At 38.9% G+C, this 19,773-nt stretch overlaps 1 long non-coding RNA gene across 4 annotated transcripts in view; it reads left to right on the forward strand.

Moving 5' to 3' along the window:
* The window catches only part of LOC108351592 (uncharacterized), a 41,048-nt gene extending 30,098 nt beyond the window's left edge, over positions 1-10,950 (forward strand). For all 4 annotated transcript variants that reach the window (XR_005494867.2, XR_010058784.1, XR_010058783.1 and 1 more), the window contains one exon: positions 10,849-10,950. This is a non-coding gene — a long non-coding RNA (uncharacterized LOC108351592). The remainder of the gene's footprint in view (positions 1-10,848) is intronic.
* Positions 10,951-19,773: the final 8,823 nt, after the last annotated feature.

Here is a 19,773-nt window from a genome sequence, read left to right on the forward strand (position 1 = left end):
TTGGGCTAATAGCCACTTATCAATGAGTGCATACCATGTATGTCTTTCTGTGATTGGGTTAGCTCACTCAGGATGATATTTTCCAGTTCCAACCATTTGCCTACGAATTTCATAAACTCGTTGTTTTTGATAGCTGAGTAATATTCCATTGTGTAGATGTACCACATTTTCTGTATCCATTCCTCTGTTGAAGGGCATCTGGGTTCTTTCCATTTTCTGGCTATTATAAATAAGGCTGCGATGAACATAGTGGAGCACGTGTCTCTTTTATATGTTGAGGCATCTTTTGGGTATATGCCCAAGAGAGGTATAGCTGGATCCTCAGGCAGTTCAATGTCCAATTTTCTGAGGAAACTCCAGACTGATTTCCAGAATGGTTTTACCAGTCTGCAATCCCACCAACAATGGAGGAGTGTTCCTCTTTCTCCACATCCTCGCCAGTATCTGCTGTCACCTGAGTTTTTGATCTTAGCCAATCGCACTGGTGTGAGGTGAAATCTCAGGGTTGTTTTGATTTGCATTTCCCTTATGACTAAAGATGTTGAACATTTCTTTAGGTGTTTCTCAGCCATTCGGCATTCCTCAGCTGTGAATTCTTTGTTTAGCTCTGAACCCCAATTTTAATAGGGTTATTTGTTTCCCTGCGGTCTAACTTCTTGAGTTCTTTGTATATTTTGGATATAAGGCCTCTATCTGTTGTAGGATTGGTAAAGATCTTTTCCCAATCTGTTGGTTGCCGTTTTGTCCTAACCACAGTGTCCTTTGCCTTACAGAAGCTTTGCAGTTTTATGAGATCCCATTTGTCTATTCTTGATCTTAGAGCATAAGCCATTGGTGTTTTGTTCAGGAAATTTTTTCCAGTGCCCATGTGTTCCACATGCTTCCCTAGTTTTTCTTCTATTAGTTTGAGTGTGTCTGGTTTGATGTGGAGGTCCTTGATCCACTTGGACTTAAGCTTTGTACAGGGTGATAAGCATGGATCGATCTGCATTCTTCTACATGTTGCCCTCCAGTTGAAACAGCACCATTTGCTGAAAATGCTATCTTTTTTCCATTGGATGGTTTTGGCTCCTTTGTCAAAAATCAAGTGACCATAGGTGTGTGGGTTCATTTCTGGGTCTTCAATTCTATTCCATTGGTCTATCTGTCTGTCTCTGTACCAATACCATGCAGTTTTTATCACTATTGCTCTGTAATACTGCTTGAGTTCAGGGATAGTGATTCCCCCTGAAGTCCTTTTATTGTTGAGGATAGCTTTAGCTATCCTGGGTTTTTTGTTATTCCAGATGAATTTGCAAATTGTTCTGTCTAACTCTTTGAAGAATTGGATTGGTATTTTGATGGGGATTGCATTGAATCTGTAGATTGCTTTTGGTAAAATGGCCATTTTTACTATATTAATCCTGCCAATCCATGAGCATGGGAGATCTTTCCATCTTCTGAGGTCTTCTTCAATTTCTTTCCTCAGTGTCTTGAAGTTCTTATTGTACAGATCTTTTACTTGCTTGGTTAAAGTCACACCGAGGTACTTTATATTATTTGGGTCTATTATGAAGGGTGTCGTTTCCCTAATTTCTTTCTCGGCTTGTTTCTCTTTTGTATAGAGGAAGGCAACTGATTTATTTGAGTTAATTTTATACCCAGCCACTTTGCTGAAGTTGTTTATCAGCTTTAGTAGTTCTCTGGTGGAACTTTTGGGATCACTTAAATATACTATCATGTCATCTGCAAATAGTGATATTTTGACCTCTTCTTTTCCGATCTGTATCCCTTTGATCTCCTTTTGTTGTCTGATTGCTCTGGCTAGAACTTCAAGAACTATATTGAATAAGTAGGGAGAGAGTGGGCAGCCTTGTCTAGTCCCTGATTTTAGTGGGATTGTTTCAAGTTTCTCTCCATTTAGTTTAATGTTAGCAACTGGTATGCTGTATATGGCTTTTACTATGTTTAGGTATGGGCCTTGAATTCCTATTCTTTCCAGAACTTTTATCATGAAGGGGTGTTGAATTTTGTCAAATGCTTTCTCAGCATCTAATGAAATGATCATGTGGTTCTGTTCTTTCAGTTTGTTTATATAATGGATCACGTTGATGGTTTTCCGTATATTAAACCATCCCTGCATGCCTGGGATGAAGCCTACTTGATCATGGTGGATGATTGTTTTGATGTGCTCTTGAATTCGGTTTGCCAGAATTTTATTGAGTATTTTTGCGTCGATATTCATAAGGGAAATTGGTCTGAAGTTCTCTTTCTTTGTTGTGTCTTTGTGTGGTTTAGGTATAAGAGTAATTGTGGCTTCGTAAAAGGAATTCGGTAGGGCTCCATCTGTTTCAATTTTGTGGAATAGTTTGGATAATATTGGTATGAGGTCTTCTATGAAGGTTTGATAGAATTCTGCACTAAACCCGTCTGGACCTGGGCTCTTTTTGGTTGGGAGACCTTTAATGACTGCTTCTATTTCCTTAGGAGTTATGGGGTTGTTTAACTGGTTTATCTGTTCCTGATTTAACTTCGATACCTGGTATCTGTCTAGGAAATTGTCCATTTCCTGAAGATTTTCAAATTTTGTTGAATATAGGTTTTTATAGTAAGATCTGATGATTTTTTGAATTTCCTCCGAATCTGTAGTTATGTCTCCCTTTTCATTTCTGATTTTGTTAATTTGGACGCACTCTCTGTGTCCTCTCGTTAGTCTGGCTAAGGGTTTATCTATCTTGTTGATTTTCTCAAAGAACCAACTTTTGGTTCTGTTGATTGTTTCTATGGTCCTTTTTGTTTCTACTTGGTTGATTTCAGCTCTGAGTTTGATTATTTCCTGCCTTCTACTCCTCCTGGGTGTATTTGCTTCTTTTTGTTCTAGACTTTTAGGTGTGCTGTCAAGCTGCTGACATATGCTCTTTCCTGTTTCTTTCTGCAGGCACTCAGCGCTATGAGTTTTCCTCTTAGCAAAGCTTTCATTGTGTCCCATAAGTTTGAGTATGTTGTATCTTCATTTTCATTAAATTCTAAAAAGTTTTTAATTTCTTTCTTTATTTCTTCCTTGACCAGGTTATCATTGAGTAGAGCATTGTTCAATTTCCACGTATATGTGGGCATTCTTCCCTTATTGTTATTGAAGACCAGTTTTAGGCCGTGGTGGTCCGATAGCACGCATGGGATTATTTCTATCTTTCTGTACCTGTTGAGGCCCGTTTTTTGACCAATTATATGGTCAATTTTGGAGAAAGTACCATGAGGAGCTGAGAAGAAGGTATATCCTTTTGCTTTAGGATAGAATGTTCTATAAATATCCGTTAAGTCCATTTGGCTCATGACTTCTCTTAGTCTGTCTACATCACTGTTTAATTTCTGTTTCCATGATCTGTCCATTGATGACAGTGGGGTGTTGAAATCTCCCACTATTATTGTGTGAGGTGCAATGTGTGTTTTGAGCTTTAGTAAGGTTTCTTTTACGTATGTAGGTGCCCTTGTATTTGGGGCATAGATATTTAGGATTGAGAGTTCATCTTGGTTGATTTTTCCTTTGATGAATATGAAGTGTCCTTCCTTATCTTTTTTGATGACTTTTAGTTGGAAATTGATTTTATTTGATATTAGAATGGCTACTCCAGCTTGTTTCTTCTGACCATTTGCTTGGAAAGTTGTTTTCCAGCCTTTCACTCTGAGGTAGTGTCTGTCTTTGTCTCTGAGGTGTGTTTCCTGTAGGCAGCAGAATGCAGGGTCCTCGTTGCGTATCCAGTTTGTTAATCTATGTCTTTTTATTGGGGAGTTGAGGCCATTGATATTGAGAGATATTAAGGAATAGTGATTATTGCTTCCCGTTATATTCATATTTGGATGTGAGGTTATGTTTGTGTGCTTTCATTCTCTTTGTTTTGTTGCCAAGACGATTAGTTTCTTGCTTCTTCTAGGGTATAGCTTGCCTCCTTATGTTGGGCTTTACCATTTATTATCCTTTGTAGTGCTGGATTTGTAGAAAGATATTGTGTAAATTTGCTTTTGTCATGGAATATCTTGGTTTCTCCATCAATGTTAATTGAGAGTTTTGCTGGATACAGTAACCTGGGCTGGCATTTGTGTTCTCTTAGGGTCTGTATGACATCAGTCCAGGATCTTCTGGCCTTCATAGTTTCTGGCGAGAAGTCTGCTGTGATTCTGATAGGTCTCCCTTTATATGTTACTTGTCCTTTTTCCCTTACTGCTTTTAATATTCTTTCTTTATTTTGTGCGTTTGGTGTTTTGACTATTATGTGACGGGAGGTGTTTCTTTTCTGGTCCAATCTATTTGGAGTTCTGTAGGCTTCTTGTATGTCTATGGGTATCTCTTTTTTTAGGTTAGGGAAGTTTTCTTCTATGATTTTGTTGAAGATATTTACTGGTCCTTTGAGCTGGGAGTCTTCACTCTCTTCTATACCTATTATCCTTAGGTTTGATCTTCTCATTGAGTCCTGGATTTCTTGTATGTTTTGGACCAGTAGCTTTTTCCGCTTTACATTATCTTTGACAGTTGAGTCAATGATTTCTATGGAATCTTCTGCTCCTGAGATTCTCTCTTCCATCTCTTGTATTCTGTTGGTGAAGCTTGTATCTACAGCTCCTTGTCTCTTCTTTTGGTTTTCTATATCCAGGGTTGTTTCCATGTGTTCTTTCTTGATTGCTTCTATTTCCATTTTTAATTCCTTCAACTGTTTGATTGTGTTTTCCTGGAATTCTTTCAGGGATTTTTGCGATTCCTCTCTGTAGGCTTTTACTTGTTTATTAATGTTTTCCTGTGCTTCCCTAAGTGTGTTCATGTCTTTCTTGAAGTCCTCCAGCATCATGATCAAATATGATTTTGAAACTAGATCTTGCTTTTCTGGTGTGTTTGGATATTCCATGTTTGTTTTGGTGGGAGAATTGGGCTCCGATGATGGCATGTAGTCTTGGTTTCTGTTGCTTGGCTTCCTGCGCTTGCCTCTCGCCATCAGATTATCTCTAGTGTTACTTTGTTCTGCTGTTTCTGACAGTGGCTAGACTGTCCTATAAGCCTGTGTGTCAGGAGTGCTGTAGACCTGTTTTCCTCTCTTTCAGTCAGTTATGGGGACAGAGTGTTCTGCTTTCGGGCGTGTAGTTTTTCCTCTCTACAGGTCTTCAGCTGTTCCTGTGGGCCTGTGTCTTGAGTTCACCAGGCAGCTTTCTTGCAGCAGAAAATTTGGTCTTACCTGTAGTCCCGAGGCTCAGGTTTGCTCGTGGGGTGCTGCCCAGGGGCTCTCTGCAGCGGCAGCAACCAGGAAGACCTGTGCCGCCCCTTCCGGGAGCTTCAGTGCACCAGGGTTCCAGATGGTCTTTGGCTTTTTCCTCTGGCGTCCGAGATGTGTGTGCAGGGAGCAGTCTCTTCTGGTTTCCCAGGCTTGTCCGCCTCTCTGAAGGTTTATCTCTCCCTCCCACGGGATTTGGGTGCAGAGAACTGTTTATCCGGTCTGTTTCCTTCAGGGTCCGGCGGGGTCCTGCCGCTCCTGGGCCCTCCCCCACGGGAGCCCAGAGGCCTTATACAGTTTCCTCTTGGGCCAGGGATGTGGGCAGGGGTGAGCAGTGTTGGTGGTCTCTTCCGCTCTGCAGCCTCAGGAGTGCCCACCTGACCAGGCGGTTGGGTCTCTCTGTCTCCGGGTCTGGGAGCAGAGAGCTGCTGCGGGCCGGGATCCGCGGGTGTGGGACTTCCGGTAAACACAGAACGTGCCCGGTCCTAGAGAAATTCTGCTTCCCTGTGTCCCAAGCTCACCAGGCAGCTTTCTTGCAGCAGAAAATTTGGTCTTACCTGTAGTCCCGAGGCTCAGGTTTGCTCGTGGGGTGCTGCCCAGGGGCTCTCTGCAGCGGCAGCCTTGTATAGTTTTCAAAGGGATTCTAAGTCTGTTCCAATTTGATTTTCGCTCTGCACTGGCAGGATAGAATCCTGTGAAAAATCACTAAAGTGTTTTGAGGACATTTTCCAAATGATGTGCATAATGTGTTTTAGATTTATGACTGCATGTCTAATTTTCTTTTAAGCTTAAGTTATTGACATCATGATTGACAGTTTCTCTGTTAATGTTGCAGAATACAGAGAAGTTGTGGGCTGATTTATTTTGTGCATTGTATTTTAGACACTGTTTCTCACTGATGCTCACCTGAGATGAGCAAACACCATACAATTAGCTTTGGAAATCCAATCACCTCAAACAAAGTGGTTTTTACCTACAAGTCTAGCTTTATAATTGATGACTTGTCAATACAGAACCATTGCTTCCTAATGAATCAGCATAGTAAAGAGGACACATTGTAATTGCAAAAGTTGCTTGGAACAGGAAGAAAACAACTCATTTTTTGAACTATTCCTCATCATGTTATTTGTATCCTAATCCATTGCCCTCTTCCCTTTAGACAAAGTCTTATTTAAATAAACAGACAAGTCTTGTGGAGTGGAGAACCTCCCTATAGATAAGGCCACAGAGACATTGATAAACTATTTCTTTTCTGGTGATCGTTATGGATTAGCAGAAATTTATGCTTTTATATCATGACACCTTATAGATTATAATCCTATAAGTGATTTGTAGTAATTTCCCACATACTACATGGTTCTTGTTATCAATGAGCTCCAAATGCTGGAGTTTTTTCCTGTACTACTTTTAGGAGAGAATTTTGTGATCTATATGTTCAGAGTTTGAGTCTGAATTTTCAGAATTTTTTCTATTAAAAATGTTTTATTTTATTTTAATAATATGCATGTGTATGTAGTAGGTGCTTGGTGGTGATGGTGGGTATGCACACATGGGAATGAAGGTGCTGGCATCCAGAGAGTATGTCTGAGCTCTTGGAGCTGAGTCAGGTGGTTGTGAGCTGCTAGATGTGTTTGCTTTGGCCAAACTCTCATCCTCGGCAAGAATATTATATTCTCTTCTCTACTGAAGCATCTCTTCAGTCCTGGAAAAAACTTTTTTTGTTCATTTTGCTTGTTTGTTTTTTGTTTTTTTGTTTTTTTTCTTGGAAACAGGTTCTCACTATGTGTTAGTTTTCTGTCTAAGCTCCACCCCCACAGTTACTTGGTAACAACCAGCTATGCCTGGCACCATAAAAGGGGCTGCCTGTCTCCTCCTCATTCTCTTACTCTCTTGCTTTCTTGCTTCTTGTTCTTGCCCTGGTTCCCCTCTTCCCCTTTGTCCCTTCTCTCCCCATTCTCCTCCCCCCTTCCCTCCACATGCTCATGGCCAGTCTTTACTCCTCTCCTCTTCTACTCTTCTTCTCTCATTAAACCTTTCCACGTGGAACCTTGTTGTCCTGTTGTGGTTTGTCTGGACACGAACTGAGATTTCTACCCCAACATTATGTAGTCCTGGCTAGCCTGAAACACTCTTTGCTACCCAATCACATGTACAGTTAATGGCAATTTAATATATTTTCATGATAATATTTGAGTATATGAAACAAGATTCTTGTTGGTTTCAGTGAAATATGAACATGTACATATAAATATGCTCTCCATGTTTATGTCAGCTCAGTCTAGGCTATAGTCATCATAAAGGAGGGAACCTCGATTAAGAAAATGCTTCCCCATAAGATCAGGTTTTATTTTTATTTATCAAGCTTATAGGGTGTTATTTCAGTGATTTATACAGGAGGGCCCAGGCTGTTGTGGGTGTGGCCACCCCTGGCCTGGTGGTCCTGGGCTGTATAAGAAATCAAGCTGAGGAAGCCAGTAAGCAGCACCACTGGTTGAGCTCTGTACCAGCTCCTGCTTCTAGGTTGCTACCCTGTTTCGGTTCCTGTCCCAAGTTCCTTCAGTGATGGATTACCAAGTGGAAGTGTAAGGCAAATACACTCTTTCCTCTGCAACTTGCTTCAGTGTTTCATCACAGTGATAATAACCCTAACTAGTGCAATGAGTATCAATGCAAGTGTGGAGAAATGTATCATTTGCCTTGTATTTGGGCTTTTAGTAGAAGTTTTCGGGGGTTTCATTTCTGGAAAACTTGATTTGTTTACTTCTAGTTTGTTCATATTTCTTTTTAAAAATTAATTTATTTATCTTATGTATATGAGTATACTGTCACTCTCTTCAGACACACCAGAAGAGGGCATCAGATCTCATTACAGATGGTTATGAGCTACCATGTGGTTGCTGGGAATTGAACTCAGGACCTCTGGAAGAGCAGTCAGGGCTCTTAACCACTGAGACATCTCTCCAGCCTCAGTTCTTATTTGTAATATACAGATCAGTATATTTGGAAATTCTTCAACTTCAGTTCTCATTCCTTTCGTGTGGTGTTTGTTAAAATTATGGCTGCTCTTCAGCCACTCCTCTGGAGTTGACAGATTATTCTCAGAGAAGAAAGAATCCCATTGGGGAGAAGTAGCAGGTATTTGTAAATTTTGTTCTCTTCAGATATTTCACTAATTTCCACTACTTGGGAAGTGACTTTGCCTTGGGACAATTTTTTTATAGAAATCATAGTTTTAGTTTCTTGTGGGGCTTGCTTGGTTTTGTGTTTTTCCTTAATTATTGACACCAAACCCACAGCCTCTTCAATGACAGGCGAGTGCTGCACCTCTGATGCATATCCATAGCCTTAGCATTTTTCTCAGTGTCAGACTTGATACCCTCCTCATTATACCATCAATAAGGATTTTCTCACTGGCTTTTCACAGCAGAAACTTTGGTGAGCATACCGTGCGTGCTCTTAAATGAATAATCAAATGAATTGTTATTATTTTTTATTTCTCACTTATTTTTCTTTTATTTATTCATTTTTTTAAGAACTGAGATTAAGGTTCTGTAGTTGAGGCTGATCCTGAGCTCATTATATAAATGGGAATGGCCTTGAACTTCTGATTCTCCTCATTCTACCTCCCACACACTGACATTAAAGGTGTAATACACCATACCTGGGTTTAAGTTTGAAGATATATTTTATTATTTGTAGAGAAATGGCATGAGGAGACTGTTCCCAGCTTGCCAGCTAGCAGGCAACCTAGGGTCTTTGTCATTCTAAGCAAACTGAGACCAAGGAAGCAGACTTTCTCAAGCAGAGAATCCTTGTGCTCTGCCAAGTAAGCTGCAAACCTGAGGAAGAGACCTTCCTGTTGCTTTTCCCATGATAAAGTAACTTGGTTTATAGTTTAATAGACATCCTGATGGGAAGCATGGTGGTGAGCAGAAGCAGAGAGAGCAGACTGGATATACAACATTCTTTACCTCTCAAAGCTTCCCTCCTGTGACATGCTTCTTCAAGCAAGGAAGAATCCCTTCCAAATAACACCACCAGCTAAATGTCTAAATATCTGAGTCTGTGAGGACATTCTCATGCATATGACTACATGTTATTACATTTAATGACTGTCACATACACATTAGCAGAATGTTCAAGTCATTTGCTGTTAAAAGTACGTGTATAGATTCAGAGTTTCTTTGAACCAGTCATTATGCAATAGGAATTTCTTTGGCTCTTAAGGGATGAAGACTAGCAAATAAGCCTCTTAAGGAGAATTTATGAGATAATCTGGCAATTCTGGGCTTGATAAGGAACACACCATGGAACACCCTGGCATCTGCCTGAAGCAAATTTAAGAGCAAAGTCCACAGAATTAGTAATTTATTCTCATGGCCTTTTACATTGCCCCTGAAACATTTAAATTGTCTTTCTCACTCCTAGGACTTAGCTGACAATGTCAGCTGTGTCTTTAGCCATTTTTCATGTATATAATATGTCACTAATACAAATGTCAGAAAGAGAAACCAAATCAAAAGGCATTTCAAAAACTAGGAGTCGTGTGTGTGGATAAAATATGTTTTTAAGTGTTAAAGATTTTTATAAATCTTACCAAAGCTAGTTTGACTTTGATAGTGAAGGCTTCATATAATAGTCTTTGATATCATCTTAGAGAATTACAGAAAGCAATGTAAATAGTGAGTGCATTAGTTTATGAAAGTTAATGCAGTGGTGGCCTAACTTGTACCTAGAAAAATTTAACTTTGTGCCTCTTTTGATCCAACAATGACTTAATTAGCTGACTAGTTAGTCCCTAAGCTGGAAGCTTGAGACATGACAGGATTTGGTAATCTTGGTGTTATAAAGTACAGTTAAGTGTTGCCTTAAGAATGCCAGAATGTTTTCTGTCCTCTGACCTTGTCTTCCCTTCTCTGCCCTCATGGCTCTGCTCTTGTCTGCCTGCTTCTACCCAGTCTCCGGGCCCTCACCCCCCTCCCTTAAACCTTCTTACCCCTGATCTCTCGAATGTAGTAATTTCTCAAGAGCACATCTTGGCATGGGTCTGCAGTAATACTCCCTTGATGTATTTTGTTTCAACCTCATGTATTAAATTTGTTATCGAACTAACAAGCCCCTTATGTAGATCTTTTAATGAATTTCTTGGGGGTGCATTTTGTTTAGCAGATGTGTGTGTTTTCTTCAGTGGCTTGTATGACACATTTTAAGAGTCATTTTAGGTCAGATGACGAAGGGAATATTTTAGTAGATTATTTAACTAATTAGTGGTAACAAGTAAGCGACAGTTGGAGTTATTGATGTTTTATTAAAGTGGATGTTAAGTGTTATTTAGGAGGACATAGATTCCCCATTGACCCCACTTACGAGTTGAAAGTTGGAAAGTGTTTAAATATGAGAATAAAAGTGTAGGGAGGATGTTCTCTGGACAGACTGTACTGATAAAGCAAACTGAAAATAACACATTTTGATAAGGTTTACTTGGGATTATACTTTTGTCTTTCGAAAATTGGACATTTGAGTTTTCAAATTTCCCATTTCCCTTGATAAAATATCAATGAAGAGTACATTATGGTATAAAACTGACTTATTTTTTTTTCTCTCTATACAGAATCTCTGCCTACCATGAGACAGTGTTGTTGGAGGACGAAATCTGAAAATCATGGCTGGGAAAAAGGATGTGTTTTAATGAATAAAGATATTTACATATCCAGATAATTTTTGTTTATTTTAGTTTACTATACAGCTTCAGGTAAAATATATTTTTCACTGCTCATAAATTATAACCTTGAGAGTTAATTTTACTCTCAAAAATTTTGTCCAGAGGAAGTAGATATTCTTTTTTGTTTGTTTGTTTGTTTATTTCTTATTTACATTTCAAATGTTATTCCCTTTCCGGATTCCAGTCATTCAGCCCCTGAATCCCTCCCCCTTCTCGTCTATATGAGTGTTCCCCTCCCAACCCTCCCCCCATTGCCACCCTCCCCCCATAGACTAGTTCACTGGGGGTTCAGTCTTAGCAGGACCCAGGGCTTCCCCTTCCACTGGTGCTCTTACTAGGATATTCATTGCTACCTATGAGGTCAGAGTCCAGGGTCAGTCCATGTATAGTCTTTAGGTAGTGGCTTAGTCCCTGGAAGCTCTGGTTGCTTGGCATTGTTGTTCATAAGGGGTCTCGAGCCCCTTCAAGCTTTCCAGTTCTTTCTCTGATTCCTTCAACGGGGGTCCTGTTCTCAGTTCAGTGGTTTGCTCCTGGCATTCGCCTCTGCATTTGCTGTATTCTGGCTGTGTCTCTCAGGAGAGATCTACATCCGGCTCCTGTCTGCCTGCACTTCTTTGTTTCATCCATCTTGTCTAATTGGGTGGCTGTATATGTATGGACCACATGTGGGGCAGGCTCTGAATGGGTGTTCCTTCTGTGTCTGTTTTAATCTTTGCCTCTCTATTCCCTGCCAAGGGTATTCTTGTTCCCCTTTTAAAGAAGGAGTGAAGCATTGACATTTTTATCATCCGTCTTGAGTTTCATGTGTTCTGGGCATCTTTGGTAATTCAAGCATTTGGGCTAATAGCCACTTATCAATGAATGCATACCATGTGTGTTTTTCTGTGATTGGGTTACCTCACTCAGGATGATATTTTCCAGTTCCAACCATTTGCCTACGAATTTCATAAAGTCATTGTTTTTGTCTATATCGACCTGGACAATTTGTCTATATCGAAAACTATGGCTTTTACCATCTAGAACCACTTAAAATTAAGCTTATTCGCCAAGTAACAGCAATTCACTTTGCGAAGCAATAGCTGTATGTTTATCTTCAAAGTCAACTTCCTACACGCCTTTCCCACTTGGAATGAACAGAATTCGCCAAAGAATGTGTGATTCAGACTGGGAAGCGCACGTTTTGTCTATATAGAAAAGTATGCTTTTTACAGTCTAGAACCACTTAAAACTAAGCTTATTCGCCAAGTAACAGCAAATCACTTTGCGAAACAACAGCCATGTGTTTATCTTCAAAGTCAACTTCCTAAAAACTTTTCCTGCTTGGAATGAACAGAATTCCCCAAAGAATATGCGATTCAGACTGGGAATGGACGATTTGTCTATATCAAAAACTATGGTTTTTACCATCTAGAACCACTTAAAACTAAGCTTATTCGTCAAGTAACAGCAATTCACTTTGCAAATCACTGGCTGTGTGTTTATTTTCAAGGTCAACTTCCTACACGCCTTTCCCGCTTGGAACAAACATAATTCGCCAAAGAATGTGCGTTTCTGACTAGGAAACGCACATTTTGTCTATATAGAAAAATATGCTTTTTACCAGCTAGAACCACTTAAAACTAAGCTTATTTGCCAAGTAACAGCAATTCACTTTGCGAAAAAATAGCTGTGTGTTTATTTTCAAAGTCATCTTCCTACATGCTTTTCCTGCTTGGAACGAACAGAATTCGCCAAAGAATGTGCCATTCAGACTGGGAAACACACGTATTGTCTATATAGAAAAGTATGCTTTTTACCTTCTAGAACCACTTAAGACTAAGCTTATTCACCAAGTAACAGCAATTCACTTTGGGAAACACTAGCTGGGTGTTTATCTTCAAAGTCATCATCCTACCAGCTTTTCCCTCATGGAGTGAACAGAATTTGCGAAAGAATGCGATTCAGACAGGGAAACTCACGTTTTGTCGATATAGAAAACTATGCTTTTTACCATCTAGAACCGCTTAAAATTAAGCTTATTTGCCAAGTAACAGCAATTCACTTTGCGAAGCAATAATTGTGTGTTTATCTTCAAAGTCATCTTCCTGCAAGCTTTGCCCGCTTGCAACGAACAGAATTTGACAAAGAATGTGAGACTCAGACTGGGAAACACACGTTTTGTCTATACAAAAGTATGGTTTTTAACATCTAGAACCACTTAAAACTAAGCTTATTCGCCAAGAAACAGCAATTAACTTTGCAAAACAATAGCTGTGTTTATCTTCAAAGTCAACTTCCTACACGCCTTTCCTGCTTGGAACAAACAGAATTCGCCAAAGAATGTGCGATTCAGACTGGAAAATGCACCTTTTCTCTATATGGATACGTATGCTTTTTACAGTCTTAGAACCACTTAAAACTAAGCTTATTTGCCAAGTAACAACAATTCACTTTGCAAATCACGAGCTGTGTGTTTATCTTCAAAGTCAATTTCCTACAAACTTTTCCCGCTTTGAACGACCAGAATTCGCCAAAGAATGTGCGATTCTGACTATGAAATGCATGTTTTGTCTATATAGAATAGTATGCTTTTTACTCTCTAGAACCAATTAAAGCTAAGCTTATTCGCCAAGTGAGAGCAATTCACTTTGCGAACAATAGTTGTGTGTTTATCTTCAAAGACATCTTCCTACAAGCTTTTCCCACATGGAATGAACAGAATTCGAGAAAGAATGTGTGATTCAGACTGGGAAACACACGTATTGTCTATATAGAAAAGTATGCTTTTTACCTTCTAGAACCACTTAAGACTAAGCTTATTCGCCAAGTAACAGCAATTCACTTTGTGATACACTAGCTGTGTGTTTATCTTCAACGTCAACTTCCTACAGCTTTTCCCGCTTGGAACGAACTGAATTCACCAAAGAATGTGCGATTCAGACTGGGAATGGAGGATTTGACTATAATCGAAAACTTTGCTTTTTACCATCTAGAACCACTTAAAACTAAGCTTATTCGCCAAGTAACAGCAATTTACTTTGCGAAACACTAGCTGTGTTTATCTTCAAAGTCTACTTCCTACGTGCTTTTCCCGCTTGGAACGAGGTGAATAAGCCAAAGAATGTGCGATTCTGACTGGGAAATGCATGTATTGTCTATATAGAATAGTATGCCTTTTACTCTAGAACCACTTAAAACTAAGCTTAGTCGCCAAGTAACACCAATTCACTTTTCGAAACAATAGCTGTGTGTTTATCTTCAAAGTCATCTTCCTACAAGCTTTTCCTGCATGGAAGGAACAGAATTCGAGAAAGAATGTGTGATTCAGACTGGGAAACTAACCTTTTGTCTATATAAAAAGTATGCTTTTTACTCTCTAGAAACAATTAAAGCTAAGCTTTTTCGCCAAGTAACAACAATTCACTTTGCGAAATAGTAGCTGTGTGTTTATCTTCAAAGTCAACTTCCTACACCCCTTTCCCGCTTGGAACGAACAGAATTCGCCAAAGAAAATGAGATTCAGACTGGGAAATGCACGTTTTGTCTATACAGAAAAGTATGCTTTTTACAGTCTAGAACCACTTAAAACTAAGCTTATTCGCCAAGTAACAGCAATTCACTTTGCGAAACAGTAGCTGTGTGTTTATGTTCAAAGTCAACTTCCTACAAGCTTTTCCCGCTTGGAAGGAAGAGAATTCTCCAAAGAAAGTGCCATTCAGACTGGGAAACGAAAGTTTTGTCTATATACAAAAATAGGCTTTTTACCGTCTCGAATCACCTGAAACTAAGATTATTGGCCAAGTAACAGGAATTCACTTTGCGAATCACTAGCTGTGTGTTTATCTTCAAAGTCATCTTCCTACAAGCTTTTCCCGCTTGCAATGATCAGAACTTGCCAAAGAATGTGCGATTCTGACTATGAAATGCATGTTTTGTCTATATAGAATAGTATGCTTTTTACTCTCTAGAACCAATTAAAGCTAAGCTTATTCGCCAAGTGAGAGCAATTCACTTTGCGAACAATAGTTGTGTGTTTATCTTCGAAGACATCTTCCTACAAGCTTTTCCCACATAGAACGAACAGAATTCGAGAAAGAATGTGTGATTCAGACTGGGAAACTCACGTTTTTTCTATATAAAAAAGTATGCATTTACAGTGTAGAACCGCTTAAAACTAAGCTTATTCACCAAGTAACAGCAATTCACTTTGCGAAGAAATAGCTGTGTGTTTATCTTCAAAGTCCACTTCCTATGCCACTTTCCCGCTTTGAACAAACAGAATTCGCCAAAAAATGTGCGATTCAGACTGGGAAAGGCACGTTTTGTCTATATAGTAAAGTATGCTTTTTACCATCTAGAACCCCTTAAAACTAAGCTTATTCGCCAAGTAACAGCAATTCACTTTGCGAAACACTAGCTGTGTGTTTATCTTCAAATTCATCTTCCTACAAGCTTTTCCCCCTTGGCACCAACAGAATTTGCCAAAGAATGTGTGATTCCAACTGGGAAACGCACATTTTGTCTATATAGAAAAGTATGCTTTTTACTCTCTAGAACCAATTAAAGCTAAGCTTATTCGCCAAGTAACAACAATTCACTTTGTGAAGCAATAGCTGTGTTTTTATCTTCAAAGTCAACTTCCTACAGGCCTTTCCCGCTTGGAACGAACAAAATTCACCAAAGAATGTGCGATTCAGACTGGGAATCGCACATTTTGTATGTATAGAAAAGTATACTTTTTACCATAAGACCCACTTAAAACTTAGCTTATTCGCCAAGTAACAGCAATTCACTTTGGGAAACGGTAGTTGTGTGTTTATCTTCAAAGTCAACTTTCTACAAGCTTTTCCCACTTGATACGAACAGAATTCGCCAAAGTATGTGCGATTCAGACTGGGAAACACACTTTTTGTCTATATAGAAAAGTTTATTTTTAACTCTCTAGAACGTATTAAAACTAAGCTTATACGCCAAGTAACAGCAATTAACTTTGTGAAAAAATAGCTGTGTGTTTATTTTCAAAGTCATCTTCTTACACGCTTTTCCTGCTTGGATCGACAGAATTCGCCAAAGATTGTGCGATTCAGACTGGGAAATGCATGTTTTGTCTATATAGAAAAGTACGCTTTTAATTCTCTAGAACCACTTAAAACTAACCATATTCGCCAAGTAACAGCAATTCACTTTGTGAATCACTAGCTGTGTGTTTATCTTCAAAGTCAGCTTCCTGCACGCCTTTCCCGCTTGGAATGAAGAGAATTCGCCAATGTTATGCCTATATCGAAAAATATGCGTTTTACCGTCTAGAACCACTTAAAACTAAGCTTATTCGCCAAGTAACAGCAATTCACTTTGCGAAACACTAGCTGTGTGTTTATTTTCAAAGTCATCTTCCTACATGCTTTTCCTGCTTGGAACGAACACAATTTGCCAAAGAATGTACCATTCAGACTGGGAAACACATGTATTGTCTATATAGAAAAGTATGCTTTTTACCTTCTAGAACCACTTAAGACTAAGCTTATTCGCCAAGTAACAGCAATTCACTTTGCGAATAACTAGCCATGTGTTTATCTTCAAAGTCAACTTCCTACAAGCTTTTCCTGCTTGGAACTAGAAGAATAAGCCAAAAAATGGGCGATTTTGACTGGGAAACGCACGATTTGTCTATTTAGAATAGTATGCCTATTACTCTCTAGAACTGATTAAAACTAAGCTTATTCACCAAGTAACAGCAATTCACTTTGCAAAACACTAGCTGTGTGTTTATCTTGAAAGTCAACTTCCTACTCGACTTTCCCACCTGGAACAAACAGAATTCGCCAAAGAATGTGGGATTCAGACTGGGAAACGCACCTATTGTCTATAAAGAAAAATATGCTTTTTACCATCTAAAACCACTTGTAACTCAGCTTATTCACCAAGTAACAGCAATTCACTTTGGGAAACAATAGCTGTGTGCTTATTTTCAAAGTCATCTTCCTACAAACTTTTCCCGCATGGAAGGAACAGAATTTGCAGAAGAATGTGTGATCCAGACTGGGAAACTCACGTTTTGTCTATATAAAAAAAGTATGCTTTTCACCATCTAGATCCACTTTAAGCTATTCGCCAATAACAGCGATTCACTAAAGGAAACAATAGTTGTGCGTTTATCTTCAAAGTCAACTTCCTACAAACTTTTCCCACTTGAAAAAAAACAGGATTCGCCAAAGCATGTGTGATTCAGAATGGGAAACCTACATTTGTCTACATAGAAAAGTATGCATTTAACTCTCTAGAACCACTTAAAACTAAACTTATTCCCAAGTAACAGCAATTCACTTTGCGAATCAATAGCTGTGTGTTTATCTTGAAAGTCAACTTCCTACAGGCTTTTCCTGCTTGGAACAAACAGAATTCGCTAAAGAATGTGTGACTCAGATTGGGAAACGCACGTTTTGTCTATATAGTAAATTATGCTTTTTACGGTCTAGAGCCACTTAAAACTAAGCTTATTCGCCAAGTAACAGCAGTTCACTTTGGGAAACACTAGCTGTGTGTTTATCTTCAAAGTCAACTTCCTACAAGCTTTTCCTGCTTGGAATGAACAGAATTCGCCAAAGAATATTCGGTTGAGACTGGGAATGGACGATTTGTCTATATCGAAAACTGGTTTTTACCGTCTAGAACCACTTAAAACTAAGCTTATTCTCAAAGTAACAGCAATTCACTTTGCGAATCAAAGACAACTTCCTACACCCCTTTCCCGCTTAGAACGAACCGAGCTTGCCAAAGAATGTGTGATTCAGAATGGGAAACGCATGTTTTGTCTATATAGTAAAGTATGCTTTTTACCATCTAGAAGCACTTAAGACTAAGCTTATTCGTCAAGTAAAAGCAATTCACTTTCCGAAACAGTAGCTGTGTGTTTATTTTCAAAGTCAACTTCCTACAGGCTTTTCCCGCTTTGAACAAACAGAATTCACCAAAGTATGTGAGATTCAGACTGGGAAACACACGTTTTGTCTATACAGTAAAGTATGCTTTTTACCGCCTAGAACCACTTAAAACTAAGCTTATTCGCCAAGTAACAGCAATTCACTTTCTGAAACAGTAGCTGTGTGTTTATCTTCAAATCAACTTCCTACAAGCTTTGCCTGCTTAGAACATACAGAATTCGCCAAAGAATGTGCGATTCAGACTGGGAAACACACGTTTTGTCTATATAGTAAAGTATGCTTTTTACTGTCTAGAAGCACTTAAGACTAAGATTATTCCTCAAGTAACAGCAATTCACTTTCCGAAACAGTAGCTGTGTGTTTATTTTCAAAGTCAACTTCCTACAGTCTTTTCCCACGTTGAACAAACAAATAGTAAAGTATGCTTTTTACCGTCTAGAACCACTTAAAACTAAGCTTATTCACCAAGCAACAGCAATTCACTTTCTGAAACAGTAGCTGTGTGTTTATCTTCAAATCAACTTCCTACAAGCTTTGCCTGTTTACAACGAACAGAATTCGCCAAAGAATGTGCGATTCAGACTGGGAAACGCACGTTTGGTCTATATACTAAAGTATGCCTTTTCCTCCTAGAACCACTTAAAATTAAACTTATTCGCCAAGTAACAGCAATTCATTTTGCGAATCAACAGCTGTGTATTTATCTTCAAAGTCAACTTCCTACAAGCTTTTCCCGCTTGGAATGAACAGAATTCGCCAAAGAATGTGTGATTCAGACTGGGAATGGACAATTTGTCTATATCGAAAACTATGCTTTTTACCCTCTAAAACCACTTAAAACTAAGCTTATTCGTCAAGTAACAGAAATTCACTTTGTGAATCATTAGCTGTGTGTTTATCTTCAAAGACAACTTCCTACACCCCTTTCCCGCTTGGAACGAACAGAGCTCGCCAAAGAATGTGCGATTCAGACTGGGAAACACACGTTTTGTCTATGAAGAAATGTATGCTTTTTACCGTCTAGAACCACTTAAAAGTAAGTTTATTCACCAAGTAACAGCAATTCACTTTGTGAAACACTAGCTGTGTGTTTATCTTCAAAGTCACCTTCCTACATGCCTTTCCCACTTGGAACGAACATAATTTGCCAAAGAATGGGCGATTCAGACTGGGAAAGGCACGTTTTGTCTATATAGTAAATTATACTTTTTACAGTCTAGAACCACTTAAAACTAAGCTTATTCGCCAAGTAACAGCATTTCACTTTGGGAAACACTAGCTGTGTGTTTATCTTCAAAGTCAACTTCCTACACCCCTCCCCCTCTTGAAATAAACAGAACTTGACGAAGAATGTGTGATTCAGGCTGGGAAACGCATGTTTTGTCCGTATAGTAAAGTATGCTTTTTACCATCTAGAACCACTTAAAACTAAGCTTATTCGCCAAGCAACAGCAATTCACTTTCTGAAACAGTAGCTGTGTGTTTATCTTCAAAGTCAACTTCCTACAAGCTTTGCCCGCTTGGAAGGAACAGAATTTGCCAAAGTATGTGTGATTCAGATTGGGAAACACACGTTTTGTCTATATAGTAAAGTAAGCTTTTTCGGTGTAGAACCACTTAAAACTAAGCTTATTCGCCAAGTAACAGTAATTCACTTTGGGAAAAACTAGCTGTGTGTTTATCTTCAAAGTCGACTTCCTACAAGCTTTTCCCGCATGGAATGAACAGAATTCGCCAAAGAATGTGCGATTCAGACTGGGAATGGAGGATTTGTCTATATCTTAAATAATGGTTTTTACCGTTTAGAACCACTTAAAACTAAGCTTATTAGTCAAGTAACAGCAATTCACTTTCCGAAACAGTAGCAGTGTGTTTATCTTCAAAGTCGACTTCC

Source organism: Rattus norvegicus, chromosome 16, assembly GCF_036323735.1.
Source record: "Rattus norvegicus strain BN/NHsdMcwi chromosome 16, GRCr8, whole genome shotgun sequence".
NCBI classification, from domain to species: Eukaryota; Metazoa; Chordata; class Mammalia; order Rodentia; family Muridae; genus Rattus; species Rattus norvegicus.